This window comes from Astyanax mexicanus, chromosome 14 (assembly GCF_023375975.1).
Source record: "Astyanax mexicanus isolate ESR-SI-001 chromosome 14, AstMex3_surface, whole genome shotgun sequence".
NCBI classification, from domain to species: Eukaryota; Metazoa; Chordata; class Actinopteri; order Characiformes; family Acestrorhamphidae; genus Astyanax; species Astyanax mexicanus.
The window spans coordinates 29,318,978-29,335,865 of record NC_064421.1 but is presented as its reverse complement, the minus strand read 5'-3'; the positions used below and the strand labels follow the sequence as shown (position 1 = coordinate 29,335,865).

The 16,888-nt window shown below is 41.5% G+C and overlaps 1 protein-coding gene across 1 annotated transcript in view; it reads right to left on the bottom strand.

The window, feature by feature from the left end:
• fut8a (fucosyltransferase 8a (alpha (1,6) fucosyltransferase)) overlaps window positions 1-16,591 on the bottom strand; it is a 69,023-nt gene extending 52,432 nt beyond the window's left edge. The window contains exon 1 of the mRNA XM_007244663.4: window positions 16,346-16,591. The gene's annotated coding sequence lies outside the window, so the exon portion shown is untranslated. The remainder of the gene's footprint in view (window positions 1-16,345) is intronic.
• Window positions 16,592-16,888: the final 297 nt, after the last annotated feature.

Sequence of the window (16,888 nt, the reverse complement as noted above, 5' to 3'; positions counted from 1 at the left end):
ACCGAATATGTCTGTGAAAGCCAGAAAATGAGAAAGAGAAACTAATCCGCCTGAAACATTTATTACACTCTGCAACTGTAGGGGGAGCCCACGAGCACAAAATCTCAATCCTACCTAGTGGAGCTTTCATTAATCATTGGTGTGTTTTGGGTGTAATGTAAAATAAACCAATCAGCATGTTACTTGCCATTTCCTTTAAGAGCCAGGTGCGCTCTGACTTTGGCGGATTGCTATTTTAACAGAGCAGCTACTGGACGTGTCCAACGCTTCTCAGCTGAGGAAACTGACCTGCTTGTTCATGCTGTGAAGGTGCGCCAGAAGCTCACTTACAGTAACAGCAATGTTATTTTATGTAGTATTCGGTTGATTGTTGATGTAAAAGTTGGGTTTGTGCTGCTGTGTGTTCATGTGTGTGTAATAAGTGGGGGTGTATGCACGGTGCACCTGTGTTACCAAGATAACAATGAACGTCTGACTGTTGTCAGGGTTTAAATCAGTCAGTGGAGCACCTGTTTTCCACTGCCAGGATAGCAATACACCAAAATTGTTTTATCCAGTTGACAGACTTCACATCGTTGTTATGATGGAAGCAGGATTGTTGTTTCCATAAACTGCACACCATGTAGGCCATCCTTTCATCCAGTCACTGTCACCAGTGTCCTGGGAAACCAGGGTGATGTTAGCGAGTGGTTCGTCCCATGTAGCTTGTTTAGCACTGTAAATTTGCAGACTACAGTCCGATAATACCCACCCTGGAGTATATCAGAGCTAGCACTTAGCACGGTTAGCTTGTAAAAGAGCTAGCTCTTAGCGGCTAATGCTAATACTGCTCCAGTCTGTAACTCCTGTAAAACACTGCACTTCAGCAAAGTGGCTTTACTGCTCCATACATAAGGTGCATTGGGTTATAAAGCACTATAAAGATCTTTGGGAAAATTTAACAATTTTTTAAGTGCGCCTTATAGTACAAAAAAATACGGTATCTTTTACTGCACAAAGGGCTGGTTTAAGGCAAACAAATATAGCGTGAGGGAGAGCCAGTCTGGACATGCAATTACATGTTCCGAGTTTATACCTAAAAACAGCTACTGGTTTTAGTATGTTTTACAGGAACACAGTGAGGTCTAAAGCATGTCTCTGGTCTCAGCTGACAGAATGGATTACAACCACTCTGTTTTGGGTACAGTTTTGCGTTAATAACCGAGAAATCCCTTAAAACCAGCAACAGACAGCGAGAGGTCAGCGCTCACTCAGAATGTGCATTTGTTGAACAATAACACAAAGAGACGAGTCTTAAATAGATCAAAGATCAACCCTCACAGCATGTCCCACACAAAACCAGGACGATTAATTATTGGTTTTGTTTTTATGCAAATAAAGATATATTAAACTACTAAAACTTCCTGCAAAACTGGTCTATTGATGTAAGAGATAACGTATTTACAGAATCTGTTACTGACTGATGATAATTACAGGTATCTTTTAAGTCTATGACAGCCATTTATTTTATTAGAGTAAGTCATGTAATTAATTTAGATTAATTTAATCACAGAGCATGTCATTAATTTAATAACCTTTTCAATTGCCAGCACTACTAAAAATCCATAATGTGACAAAACATGGTAAAAACCTAAAACAGAAAAATAAAAACAGAATTTGCCTACAAAGGGTCCTAATTCTAAGGACCATTCAGGTTTTTTTTTTTTTTTAGTAGTAAACAGGATGCGTCAACAGATATTAAACAAACGCGTAAAGTTAAAGCACGGTCATCTCTTGTCAACAAGGTTGCCAGGTTTTAGCAGAGCTACAGTCATGAAAGCAGCTATAAAAGCTAGCAAGCAAACCTTAGCTACTATACAGTCTAAAAAGTCATGATATTCGTGCAGAAAGCGTAATAACCAAAGATAGAATAAAATAAGAGTACAAATACTGACAGTGAGTTCGACAGATGGAGAAGACTTTGAGCCCAGAAGGACTACAAGATGCTGAGCTGGCTACGGTTCCCCTAAACAGGTTAGCTACTTTAAGGACAGGCATTTTAATGCCTCTATATTGTCGCAGTTTAGCTATGAATCAGATAGTATGCTAAGCGCTTTTTTACATCCAAAACAAGTAACTGTAAACGTTTCTCGTGCCAATCCTAGCAGCTAGCTAGCGTTAGCTATTTATCTGTGTATTTGCAGTGTTCACTGATTTCGCTCAACTCCGGTGAGGGCAGCTTATAACTGAGATCTACATCAGGCTGCAGATTTATATGTTCTCTGCTAACCTAAGCAGCATATTTTTATTGGGATTTTTAAAGTAGTAACTCCAGCTCTAGGGTTTGTATTTTTGGAGCAGTGGGCTTCTTCACAGTTTAACAGATTTGACTTGTGTACACAGCTCACTAGTTAATTGTGGATAAAGTTATATAAAATCTACATGAGGTGTTTTATAATGTTGCTTGCTATGCAAGAAGATTTCGAACTCATCTTGCACTAGTTTGTCAGAGTTAGAGTCAGCGTCCACAGCCTGGCAGCCCGAGGGAGCTTTGGTGTATGTGGAGGGGTGGATGTAGATGTGTCTGTGAAGGGGGGGGCATGTCTGTGGAGGGGTAGGCGTGTCTGTGGATGGTGAGTGTGTCTTAGAATGGGTGGGCAGGGAAGACAACTCTCTCCGGTGTTTTGAAATTAGAATACTGTAACCATTTCAAACACTCGCTTTCATTTCATACTGATTTTTTTAAGCTGAACAGAAAGAACAGAACACTAAAGGCTTTTGTATCCCAGCAGTGCCAGAGTGTCAAATACATATTTTGATATAAGAAAGAACACAAAAAAACACATTTTGGCCAAAGCATCCATCACCAGGACAGACAGTGGCTTTTCACCACAGAAGGGCTAGTCTCCACTGATTGCGATCAGGATTACAGTAAAATTAAATGCACCGATTCACTGATCAGATTACGCCGCCACAGCCAAAACCCCCAGGCCGCACGCTCTCTATCTGGCAACTCCACATCCTCTAAATTGTAGTCGGTAACCAGTCAGCCATGAACCAGCCATGGTCCCCAAACAGCCGATTCCCAGCGAGATGAGAAAGGCTGAAGTCAGGAAGTTCAGAAAGTTAAGAGTAAAACTGTGATGAAAAAGAGAGAACAAGACAAAACGGCAAAACAAAACAAAAGAATATTTTTAACCAACCAGAAAACTTGTATCTAATGTCAGAGTAACAACACTGCTATGTCTAGTTTGTGGGGTTTAAACACAATCTTTATATTTAAACTTATAAATAAAAAAACCCGAAACTGGTTTAGAAAATAAACACAATACTGCAAAACAGAACATCACGCAACGATACGCTATGGATATCGTATTAGAGCCCTGTTCTCCGGCAGCACTACAAGCGTACGTACTCTGGATCTCTAAACGTCGAGGAGCCTGCATTCATGAAGAGCAGCTGAGGAGGAGGAAGTACAGTTGTGGTCAAAAGTTTACATACACTTGTAAAAAAACATAATGTTATGGCTGTCTTGAGTTTTCAATAAGTTCTACAACTCTTATTTTTCTGTGATAGAGTGATCGGAACACATACATGTTTGTCACAAAAAAACAGTCATAAAATTTGGTTCTTTCATAAATTTATTATGGGTCTGCTGAAAATGTCACCAAATCTGCTGGGTCAAAAATATACATACAGCAACATTAGTATTTGGTTACATGTCCCTTGGCCATTTTCACGGCAACTAGGCGCTTTTGGTAGCCATCCACAAGCTCCTGGCAAGCTTCAGGTCGAATGTTTGACCACTCCTCTTGACAGAATTGGTGCAGTTCAGCTAAATGTGATGGTTTTCTTGCATGAACCCGTTTCTTTAGCACTGTCCACATGTTCTCAATGGGGTTTAAGTCAGGACTTTGGGAAGGCCATTCTAAAACCTTAATTCTAGCCTGGTTTAGCCATTCCTTTACCACTTTTGATGTGTGTTTTGGGTCATTGTCTTGTTGGAACACCCAACTGCGCCCAAGACCCAACCTTCGGGCTGATGGTTTTAAGTTTTCCTGCAGAATTTGGAGGTAATCCTCCTTCTTCATTATCCCATTTACTTTCTGCAAAGAACCAGTTCCACTGGCAGCAAAACATCCCCAGAGCATAATACTACCACCACCATGCTTGACAGTAGGCATGGTGTTCCTGGGATTAAAGGCCTCACCTTTTCTCCTCCAAACATATTGCTGGGTGTTGTGGCCAAACAGCTCAATTTTTGTTTCGTCTGACCAGAGAACTTTCCTCCAGAAGGTTTTATCTTTGTCCATGTGATCAGCAGCAAACTTCAGCCGAGTCTTAAGGTGCCTTTTCTGGAGCAAGGGCTTCTTTCTTGCACGGCAGCCTCTCAGTCCATGGCGATGTAAAACACGCTTGACTGTGGAGACTGACACCTGTGTTCCATCAGCTTCCAAATCCTTGCAGACCTGCTTCTTGGTGATTCTTGGTTGACTCTTGACCATCCTGACCAATCTCCTCTCGGCAGCATGTGATAGCTTGCGTTTTCTTCCTGATCGTGGCAGTGACACAACTGTTCCATGCACTTTATACTTGCGTATAATTGTCTGCACAGTTGCTCTTGGGACCTGTAGCTGCTTTGAAATGGCTCCAAGTGACTTCCCTGACTTGTTCAAGTCAATAATTCGCTTTTTCAGATCCACACTGAGTTCCTTTGACTTTCCCATTGTAGCTTTTGTAGCTGAGTCTAATCACTGGGTCAAATGAGCCCTATTTAAATGGGCTCATGAGAAGTCAACAGCTGTAGTCAATCAGAATCACTTACAAGAAGTGAAGAGGCCATGACATGAAGCTAATTTGATTGACACAACTCGCTACATCACCAAAATTGACAAATTTTGTTGCTGTATGTATATTTTTGACCCAGCAGATTTGGTGACATTTTCAGCAGACCCATAATAAATTTATGAAAGAACCAAATTTTATGACTGTTTTTTGTGACAAACATGTATGTGTTCCGATCACTCTATCACAGAAAAATAAGAGTTGTAGAACTTATTGAAAACTCAAGACAGCCATAACATTATGTTTTTTTACAAGTGTATGTAAACTTTTGACCACAACTGTAGGTGATAAAGGGAATACAGAACAGAGGACATCACCGCCAGCGTGAGATATCTTACCTGCTCATCCCCTCTATCTGCCACAGGAGGCTACTGGCACCCAGATCAGCATTCCTCTCAGCTTGCCCCACCCCCTCGGCACTGCCAACACACCTGCCCATGAATATGTGATTATTCTGCACAATATATCGTCTTTTAACCAATAAGGTTTTGATATACATCACTATAAAAATATAAAACCATGATTAAACCATTTACCATTAGAAACTGTTTCTATAAAAAAAGCTTAAATGTTGAATTGTTGGATTCCCTTTTACAAATTGGTAGACTAAAGTGATGTTTGGCTGCAGGGCTCATATACTAACTTAAATACTTAATTCTGTAGCTTTTTCATTTTGAGGCAACACCAAGTCAGGGGAAATTGGAAGAAGGTCCCCACAGATAAGAACCATTGGTCTAAAGAACTGACCTAAAACTACAACGATTTGTTAAACATAATAATATCAGCAAACAACAACTAAAACAGAAAATAAGGCCACATCCCCCTCTGCTCTGTGTGTTCATAACCAAATAAACCAAATAAATGCAAAAATTCAAACAGGAGAAGACAAACAGACAATAATCACTTAAAACATCATAACATAAGTTGGCAATACTTTGCAAGAACATACTTTGCAAAAAAAACTAGTTAGTATTTATACAAACAAAGCTTCAAAGAATCAGCTGTGCCAAGTTAGTACTCCAGTGATAAGGAGCAAATGAGCGGTCCATGATTGGTTTACTGCTGATGCATGCTGACTAGGTAGTACCCGTAGAGGGCTGATGGGTGTTGTAGTTCAGTGTTAGAATGGCACACCTGTACACTGTTTCTGATTCGGTAAAACAAAAGGTTTACAGCTTTGAAAATGGGAAAGTGAAGATAGGAAATTTCCTGGAATTGTGAGAGACAAGCACGATAATTATGAAGCAGAATCACAATGGAATGTTTCCAACAAAAAATTGAAGCTGCATAATCATCATACGGCCCTAAAACTGAAGCTTTCAGTGTTTTTTCTACCACTCAGTCAAACTGCCTTTATTGTTCCACTGCCCAGGTTTCTGATTAATCAGCTTTTTTTTTATTTTGGATTATTAGCAAACACTACAGCGCTGGCATTACTGGGGTAAAGGAGCAGAAATCGCTGCTTCCAGGGTTAACAGTTCCAGAGGCCTCAGTGATTCAGAACTGCAAGTATGAATCAGTGCAAGATGCAATCCAATCACATCAATCTGCTCATATCCCGGCGAATCCTCTTAACAGCTAAATCCCCTGACCCGATAACGTGGATGGAGGATGACCACAGTCAGCTGGCCTGCAGTCGGATCTGGGTGCCTGTAGACAGTCCTTCACTCCAATCCGCCTCAGGCTGAGAGTCTACAGCTCAACTGCATGTCTGTACGACCATCCCTCCAACCTCCAACCCTCGGCTCATCTGCTGGATCTCAACAAGGTCCTGCAGTTTGATCTGTTTATACAGCTGTTAGCAGAACTGAACAATACTCAGGGGTGCAAATAAGGAATATTTTGGTAGTTAAGTGAGTAATCTGATGATTATTTAATTTAATTAGTCGACCATTATTCCTGTCATTGCTTTAAAACAGCCGAGGGTGGTATTTACAAGCTGTTTAAATGCACAGATGCTGTTTACCTTATTTTTCGCACTATAAAATGCACTGGATTATAAGGTGCACAATCAATGAACATCTATTTTCTGGATTTTAAGAGACACTATAAGGAAATTCTATTTCAGCAGGTCTCGCCGCTGGGTGTTTTGTAGGGGGGCAGCTAAATACATTAAGTACAGCTAAGCTATATAAACAAAACTGTAAATAAAGAAAGACTTTCTTTTAAAGTCAAATGAGCGCTGAATGTTTTCAAAAGAGAAATCTGTGTAGAATAACAGAGTGGCTGAGTAAAACGCTTCTGTTTATTTACAGTAAGCTTAAGATTCCCAAATTTCTCCAGCACTAAGGTTGGAGCATTTGCAATAGCAGCTAAGCACTAGCAGTTAGTGGCTAATGGCGCCCGACAGGGCAACCCTGAGTGTTCCGGTAAACCAGGGCATTATTAGCTAGTGGTTTGTCCAATGTAGCTTGTTTTAACACTGATAACACACAGAAAACAGTCCGATATACTCACCTCTGAACGGCGAAAGAGCAACACAGTTAGCAAGTAATGCTAATGCTGCTCCAGCAGTGCTAGCTGGGGATAGAAGCAGGCTTTAATGCTCCTTACAACCTGACTGGTAAAATTCATACATAAGGCGCAACGGATTATAAGGCGCACTGGTGATTTTTGGGAAAATAAAGTCAGAAAAATACAGTAATATGGCTCTTCATATTACTCGAGTGTGTCTGTTGTGAGTGTGCGTTCGTAGTAGTTTGCGCTGTTTATCAGTGTTTCCTGTTAGCGCAGAGGCTAATCAGTCCAGCAATATACTCATACAGCCTTCTACTACTTTTGTCCAGACTTCATTTTCCTTCAAACTGCAGACAACACCTTGGTTCTAGGACAGAAAAGATGTCCATCTTCTGTGGAACTTGAGAGATGTTGGGTGGACAGAATCATACTGGAAGCTAAAATATCTCCTGGTGCTGATCTGGCTTTAAGCATTGTAAAATGGTCTAATCGTTAGTTTAATTGTTGTTAAACACAAGACACTAAATACTGGCCTTTGTCTCAAGTCATTTCTGACACTGAACCATTCTGCAGGAATACTGCATCGCCCAGTTTATGGGTCCTTCTGCGGTGCTCCATCCATCCATCGCTGTGAGATGCTGTTAATTGTTCCAGAGAGACCCGTAACGAGCCACAAGGCATTCTGCATGCCACTGGGCATGCTCTGCTGGAGCTGAGGCAGCAGATTAGAAGTGGGATCGGTGCTGAGCACTGCAGAGTGAAGCACAGCATGGGGGTGCACCTCCTCCACCTCCTCCCCCACTTCAGATATAACACCCTTGAGAATTTAGCCACTTCAAGTCAAGTCAAGTCAAGTCAAGAGGCTTTTATTGTCATTACATCTGAGTACAGGTACACAGTGTGATGAAATTACGTTCCTCCGGAACCATGGTGCAACATAGAACAACAAGCAATAGACAACATAAAGTGCAGGAGTGACGACAGTGCAACATAAAATTATAAAATTATAACACTAAATAACAATAAATACAATAAATACAAAAGACGAGACAATTTAAACACAGGACAGTGCAGTACCGATACGGCATAATAAGTGTATAGTGGGGATAAGGTGCAGAGATGTGTGACATACTGTAACATATAGAACATATATAATCACAGCAGTTACTGAGGTAGAGTTTATAGTTTTTAAGAGTGCAGCAAATAAAGTCATGTCAGCCTCTGTGTGCTGTTTAGTTTTGTGTGAGTGTGTTGGGTGAGTGGTGGGTGGGGTGGGGGTTCAGTTCTGTGACTGAGTTCTGTGACTTCTCTGTCTTTGCTGCACTTCCATTCCTAGGCTGACAGCGTGTGTGTGTGTGTGTGTGTGTGTGTGTGTGTGTGGTGTGAAGGTGACGTGTGCTAAATAATAGGGCTCAGGAAAGCACAGCAATCTTCCTGACACTAGTAGAGCTACACAACTGAGTCAGCACCAACGCTGTTTGCGGCTGTCAACAGGAACAGGAAACCGGTGAACAGGTTTCTGTTTTCTGTTTTCTCCTGAAAGCTAAATCTAATCCTGGAGAGTGAAGCTAAAATGATGCTTGAAACGATAAAGCTAAAGCTTAACTTGAAGAGCTAAAACCAGAAAGCTAAATTCTGAGCCTCGACTGGGGGAGCCTCTACAATGGCAATGCTTTAATTTGAATTAAAATTCATTGCTACATTTTGCTTCAAGTTTTGTGTAAATTAGTTACTATTTGATTATGATCAAAATGCTACGGTCATTTTAAGAAAAAAATTCTAATTCCTAAATACTGAAAAAAAGCTATTTAGGATAGGAGGTACCATAACTTCCCTTGCTATTACAGTACAGTTTTCTGCAATTAACTCATCCTTTCACAGCGTTTAGCTCAAAAATGCACAAATATGTGATTTTTCAAGTTGTTCTGGCTAAAGCGCTTGTGCAGATCTCCTCATGGAGGGGCTTCTCTACTACCACTTTGACCCTTCTGTACTCTCAGAACAACCAGCAAGCTGATTGGCTCTTTTTGCTTTATGCTGGGACCTTATTCTTAAACAGAGTAGGATTGAGAGTAACCAGAACATTACCAGTCATATATACACTGACTGGACACTTTATTAGGTACATCTGTCCAACTGCTTATTAACGCAAATGTCGAATCAGCCAATCACATGGCAGCAACTCAATGCATTTAGGCATGTAGACATGGCACAAGACGATCTGCTGCAGTTCAAACAGAGCATCAGAATGGGTAAGATTTAAGGGTGATTTAAATTACTTTGAACGTGGCATGGTTGTTGGTGCCAGACGGGCTGGTCTGAGTATTTTAGCAACTGCTGATCTACTGGGATTTTCACGCACAACCATCTCTAGGGTTTCGAAAGAATGGCCCACTTGTTACCGCTTGTTAAAACCGAGGTCTGCTGAAGAACACCTCTGAACGCTCAACACGTCGAACCTTGAGGTGGATTGGCTACAGCAGCAGAAGACTGCACCAGGTGCCACTCCTGTCAGCTAAGAACAGGAAACTGAGGCTACAATTCGCACAGTCTCAACAAAATTGGACAATAGAAGATCGGAAAAACGTTATCTGGTCTGATGAGTCTCGATTTCTGCTGCGACATTTGAATGGTAGGGTCAGAATTTGACGTCAACAACATGAAACCATGGAACGGTTCAGGCTGGTAGCGGTGGTGCAATGGTGTGGGGGATACTTTCCTGGCAAACTTTGGGCCCATTAGTACCAATTGAGCATCGTGTCAACGCCACAGCCTACCTTTTTTTTTTTTTTTTTAACCTAATGTTGCTGACCATGTTCATCCCTTTATGACCACAGTGTACCCTCTTCTGATGCTACTTCCTGCAGGATAATGCGCCATGTCATAAAGAGTGAATCATCTCAGACTGGTTTCTTGAACACGACAATGAGTTCACTGTACTCGAATGGCCTCCACAGTCACCAGATCTCAATCCAATAGAGTACCTTTGGGATGTGGTGGAACGGGAGATTCGCATCATGGATGTGCAGCCGACAAATCTGCAGCAACTGTGTTGTACATATATTGGGCTCCTTATTAAGACTGTCTGTGCTAGAACATGATGCTCCCAGAGGTATTGCTGTGCGCTGGGGGCGTGCCTAAAAAAAAATGCATGTTGTTTGTGTGGATTTGGGGTCGAATGAGGACTGCTGCTAAAACTGCAGCTACTGATCTATTCCTGACCTCCGTCTCTCTTTCTCTCTCTCTCTTTCTGTGGCAGGCGAGCAGTGGCAGAACGGTTTTCCTCCAGTTTCCAGAGGAACGCTCCTTGTTGCAGGATGGTATTTATAGGCGATGGAGAAAAGCTCCAGTTGGCAGCATTTTAACGTAACGGGCGTAAGCACAGTCCGCCTAGAACCGACTATACGCCGAACCCTACACCCCCACACACGTGCAGGACTCGCTATTAAAGTCCTCTCTGGGATTAGTCCTGATCTGCCAGCAGCTCGGCGTGCGAGTGTGTGGCAGGAGCGGTGCCGGGTACTGGAGTAGAGCCGTGGAGGTGAGCCGCTGCACTGAGCATTTATTATGCAAGAAGCTCCACGCTACGGCCATTAGGCTTCCTGCCAGAGATCCAGTCTGTGTGATTAGCCTCCCCCTCTGCAGCTTTTTCCACTTCATCATCCATCACTCACACACTCGCACACACACACACACACACACTATATACACACTTACCCTATACACGTGCACTCGGGTGCGGTAAAGAGGGGTACATTGTTACATCCCAATAAGAATTTTGCCATGTCACAGATACTAAAGCTGGCCTTTGAATTTAATGTGTAATGTGTTTAATGCTGTATATTGCATTATATTGTAATATTTGTTACACAGTTGTGTGTCGATGATATATTGGTTTTATCATTAAAACCACTTTTATTATTATTGTTAGTATAATTATTATTGCTAAATGGCGCAGTAGTTTGTTGACACGCGCCAAAAAAAAAAAAATGGCAGAAACTGAACAAAACGTAAAGCCAAATACAGAATACCAAACTAGAATATAGTTTTATAACATAAAACAGAATAAGCTTAATCATTTTTCTTGGCAAATATTCTGTGCATTGTTTCTGTTCTTATTCTGGACAACACCATGTCATATTGTTATTGTCTGGACCACAGGTCTCCAGCCTAGCTCCTGCAGAGCTACCTTAGAGACTCAAACCACACATCCACTACCCCCATTCACCCACGCTGGAGATCTGCGCAAGAGCAGTAGCCTGAACAAGCTGAGAAATCCTGTTCATCCTGATTATTATTGATCCAAATGCTAAAACCGTTCATGAGATTTTATCAGAGATGTGATTTCTAGCCTGAGAAGGCTTAAAAGGACACTTCTACCAAGAAATCACCACACACGCGTGTGTGCATGCGCGTGTGTGCACACACACAGACACACTTCACCAACATTCCCGCTGCTTCCATATTTCAGTTGTTCAGTGTATTCAAAATCACCTGTTGAAGAGCTTTTCTCTCTTCTGTGGAGGAAAGCAAACTACTATCATTATACTGCTCAGATCCCCATGGAAACTCAGCCAAGAGCAGAGAGCAGGCTGCTGAGAGAGAGAGAGAGAGAGAGAGAGAGAGAGAGAGAGAGAGAGAGAGAAAGAGAGAGAAAGAGAGAGAAAGAGAGGTAAAGATGAACAGGCATGAAGAGATAGGGTAAGAGAGGGGTGGGGCAAGGGAGAGAAAGGGTGAGAGAGGGGGGTAAGAGAGAAAGAAAAAAAGATGGTAAGAAAGAGGGTGTTTGAGAGAGAGAGAGAGAGAGAGAGAGAGAGAGAAAGGCAGAGGGAAAGGGAGAGATGTTAAATAAGTGAATGGGATTCCTGTGGATCTGGTTCTGTGCTTTAGCTGGAGTTCCTCTCCTGATCTTCACGTGGGGAGATAGTGACGTCGTACGTCAGTCACTCTCTACAAGAAACCAGGAGCATCTTCTCTGGGTTAATCACTCCTCATCACTCTTCACCCCAGGGGACAATTATCTAATCACAGATGTTATCAGATTTTTTCTCTTCATTATTCAAATACCCCCAAGTGGGAAACAACCGAAAAAAAGCAAAGGGAATTTAATATAAAATTGATATTCACGTCACCTTTTAAAGGGTGCAGCTTCTCATCAGCTTCACTTTCCTTTACATTCAAGCAGGAATGCATAAAAAAAAAAATTGGCTTTAATCAAAACCAGATAAAATGCCAAAGATGTTTTTTGCCGGTTTTCCTTAATATAACTAAATATTTTTTCACCATTGTGTAAAATAAATAGTGTAAATGTACTCTGACATATTGGCATCTGGCCAATAACAGGTTGAATAAATTAGGCAGATCCTGAAGGCAATGAATGTGTTAAAGCAGAAAAAACAAAACAGACGAGCTTAAGAATCTGAGAATCTCTGACTTAAGAGGCAGCAAAGAAGGAGAAGCAGTGAACCGGTAGTGAAAAATGAGGCTCCACCCACCTCAGAATATACAGGAGATAGATGATCTGCTGCTAATGCCTGAAGATGTCCAGACACTACAGAACACCTGTGTGATTGATGTGATTCCCTATGATTCCCACACCAAGTACATGTACAACAGATTACAGTGCTGGTGATTCTGTATTTACTGTAACTGTAGATTAATAAACATTATTATTTATAAACACAAATAAAAGGAATCAGAGGGGAATCTTTTACACTCATTCTTCTGCTGGACAAACCTGCACTTGAAGGATAGAGAAGCAATTTGGCAGGGAGCAAAATTCGGCAAAAAAAAAGCAACTCGCAAAACTGACAATATTCTACAAACCAATCAGTGTAAAGTATGTAGGTAGGTAATATATGTGATAATGACACGCTATGTCACTATATTGTAGTCTGAATCTGAACAAAACTAACCAAACTGAATACAGTACAGAACACAGCAACATATATATCATCGCCTTCCAATGAAAAACGTATCTCCATTTTTTTTTTCTTTTTTTTTCCACATTTTCTCCTCAATTTGCACGGCCAATTACCCAACCCAATGCAGCGGTCCACAGAGTTACCTTAGCTAACACTTTTATCAGGAGTGCTGCACAACCAGGAACACAGAAAGACTGAGGTGAGAAAGGATGACACCAAGAAGACAATCATTAGCACACAGCTGGGAAAAAAACACAAACGTTTAACAATGTTAAAGCCGCTCTTCACTAAAAGCACATTGATTTCACAAAGGCAGGAGTCGACAGCGCTGTCACCCAATCGATTACAGCGCCGAGTTTACAGCACGGGCAATAAAACCCGAGGAGCAGTCCCGCAGTGCACATCGGCCCGCGGACTTACCACATGATAATTAATGCTGTCACAGCCTGAACCGGAGCATCTGAGGAAACACTGGGCCCATCAGTGCTTCTGTTCCCTCTGCCTGTCTGCGGAGACGAGCTTCTCAACCTGCCAACCTTAACAACTAAACTACTGTTCCTTCAAATCAGCTCATCTTTGGATTCCAAAAAACAAATGTCAGGCTTCAAAAACGACAAAATCTATTGAACATCTTGTTTCAGTCACATTTGCATAAGCAGCCAGTGAACAAAAAAATAAAGACAAGAGGGAATATCCAGAAAGAATAACAGATTTACATGACTGAAATTCTTTCCAGAAATTGTCAATGGTGATGCTAAGAGGTTGATATGGTGTTGCTAGGTGGTTGCTCTAGTTTCAAACTAAATCAAAATCACCAATCAAAATATTAACACTTTTAGGCAGGTGGTTTTAAAGCTATAGTTGTTACCAAACAAATAGTTGTTAAATGGTTACTATGGTATCCAAGGTAATGCCTATGAAGTTGCATAGTGGTTACTATGTGGTTGCCATTGAATCCCAGGTAAATGCTTTGGTGTTGCAAAGTAGTTACTAAGGGGTTTCCTAAATTTCTGCTACAATATCCTAGACAAATGCTAAGATGTTGCAAAGAGGTTACTACGTGGTTGCTATGGTATCTCAGGTCAATGCTTTGGTGTTACTAAGTGGTTACTAAGTGGGTGCCATGGTATCCCAGGTAAATGCTATGGTGTTGCAAAGTGGTTACTAAGGGGTTGCTAAATTGTTGCTACAGTATCCCAGACAAACGCTATGGTGTTGCAAAGTGTTACTAAGTGGTTGTTATGGTATCCCAGGTAAATGCTTTGGGGCTGCAAAGTGGTTACTAAGTGGTTGTTATGGTATCTTGGGTAACTCCTATAGTGTTGCATACTGGTTACTAAGTGGTTGCTGGTTACTAAGGGGTTGCCCAGGTAAATGCTATGGTGTTGCAAAGAGGTTTATAAGTGGTAGCTAGGGCATCCCACTTAAACGCTATGGCGTTGCAAAGTAGTTACTAAATGATTGCTATGGTATCCCAGGTAAATCCTATGATGTTGCAAATTGGATACTAAATGACTGCTATGGTATCTCAGGTTAATTCTATGGTGTTGCAAAGAGGTTACTAAGCTATACCACGTAAATGCTTTGGTGTTGCAAAGTGGTTACTAAGTGGTTGCAATGGTACTCCACATACACGCTATGATGTTGCAAAGTGACTACTAAGTGGTTGCTATGACATCCCAGGTAAATGTTATGGTGTTGCAAAGTGGTTACTAAATGGTTGCTAAGTGGTTGCTTTAAAATCCCAGGTGGATGCAACGGTACTTTGGTTGCTATGGTATCGCTCAGGGGATGCTAGATGGTACAGTGTGTCAAAAGGATTGCCATCATAACACAAGTGGTTGCTATGGTATCACTAAGCAGATGCTAGATGCTGCAGTGTCATGTCGTGATGTAACACTTGCCTTGATGTTACTTAGTGGTTGCCAGGCAGTTGGTATCTCAGATGAATGCTAGGGTGTTTCAAGTGGTTGATAAGTGCTGCTAAATGGTTGCTGAGATACCCCATGTTGACGGTTTGTGTGTCAGCAGTGTATCTGCATTATAGTTATTTTTAAAAGGTGTCAAAAACTTCTAATACAATTTAGTCATGTTCTGTAAAATCTGCAAAAATACGTTGGTATGTGGAACCCCTGCATTCTATCAAAAAGCTGTAAATAACCTGCACACAATCAGAAATGTGACTAAAGTGGGAGCGGTCTTGATAGGAAGTACACATGACAATCCAGCTTTAAAATAATAATAACAAAACGAATGCAGAATGGACAGAATAATGTTTGTATTGTCAGTTTGTATTTTTATTTTACCATTATTGTACTACAAATTTTCTTTCTTTTTTTTCAATTTTCTAGTTTTCTATTTTTTTCTGCCTAATGATCTGCATTTAAGGGGAAAATATATATTTACTCCATTGTCTAATTTTCTATTTTTGCACTGCATACTGTAACATAAATAGGTTGGATTACACCAATCAGATTAGAAGAGGGGGTGGGGTAAAAGAAATATCTGAAAATCGATTCAGGATTCATTTATTTACCTTTTTTATGTATTTTATTCAGGTTTAGTAAGGGGAAGAAATTACAAATACAAACGCATGTTTTTCTAAAGTAAATATTAACAATAAAATAATGAAATTTTACAGGTTGATCTTAAATTTAGTGTTGAACTGATCTGTGATGTTCAGTGATCTGCCCCGATACACAAATCCGATCAGTCGGATAACGCGGTATTAATGCGCGGCGGTATTAATGCGCTATAGGCCGAACTTAAGCACAGAAAAGCCGCGCGGACTACTTTCTGTAACCCGCCGGCCGGAGGTTCAGCTAGCTTTAGCCTTCAACAGCGAATACAGACTATCTGCATTTAATACTGAACTAAAGGAAGCACTGAACACAGATCTGTTTGTGCTTGTATGTGTGTCTGTGAATAGTGTGTATCTATAATGTGTGTGTATGTGTATAATGTGTGTGTAGCATTAGCTCGCGGTGTGATGTGAGGTAATAACTAGATATAAAGCCGCTGTTTTTACTTGCTGACAGGAACAAATATTCAGAATTTCGGTTTGAAATTGACTCGAATTGGCTTATTTTAAGGTAAAAACCCTGGCTCTGTGTGAGGCGGGGGAGCGGGGTGGTAGTTACCGGGGGCTCCGCTGGATGATCCGCTGCTGAAGGCCGGATCCGCCGCTCGGTCTCCGGTTACTCCGCAGAGCCGGCGGGACGCGCGGTTCTGGCGCTGTAGATGTGGGCCGGTATTCCACGGTTCGGGGCTGCGCTGTGCGGTGCAGGGAGGCTGCGGGAGGAGAGTATCGGAGGCCGGTCTGCGCGGAGCTGCCGCTGCTCCTCAGGAGGCTCCGGCTCTGACAACAGTGCCTCTGCGCCGCTCTGCGCATGCGCGCCCCACACGGCCCCGCACTCAGCTTCCTTTCCTTTTTTTTCAAAAGAATATTTAATCACATTTTTTATTTAATTATTTTTGATCAAGACAGCAACAATAAACAATTCTAAAATATTGAATGCTTTGTTTGTTTGTAAATCCATTAAAAGAATTTTTTTTAACCCAGAGTCAGAACAAGAGAAAGCCACACACCAATCAATAAACTGAGAAACGTTGCTGCCCAACAGCCAATCAAAGAAGAGCACCGTTCTATCCGAGTAAAACTGATATGACCCCGCCAATAACCT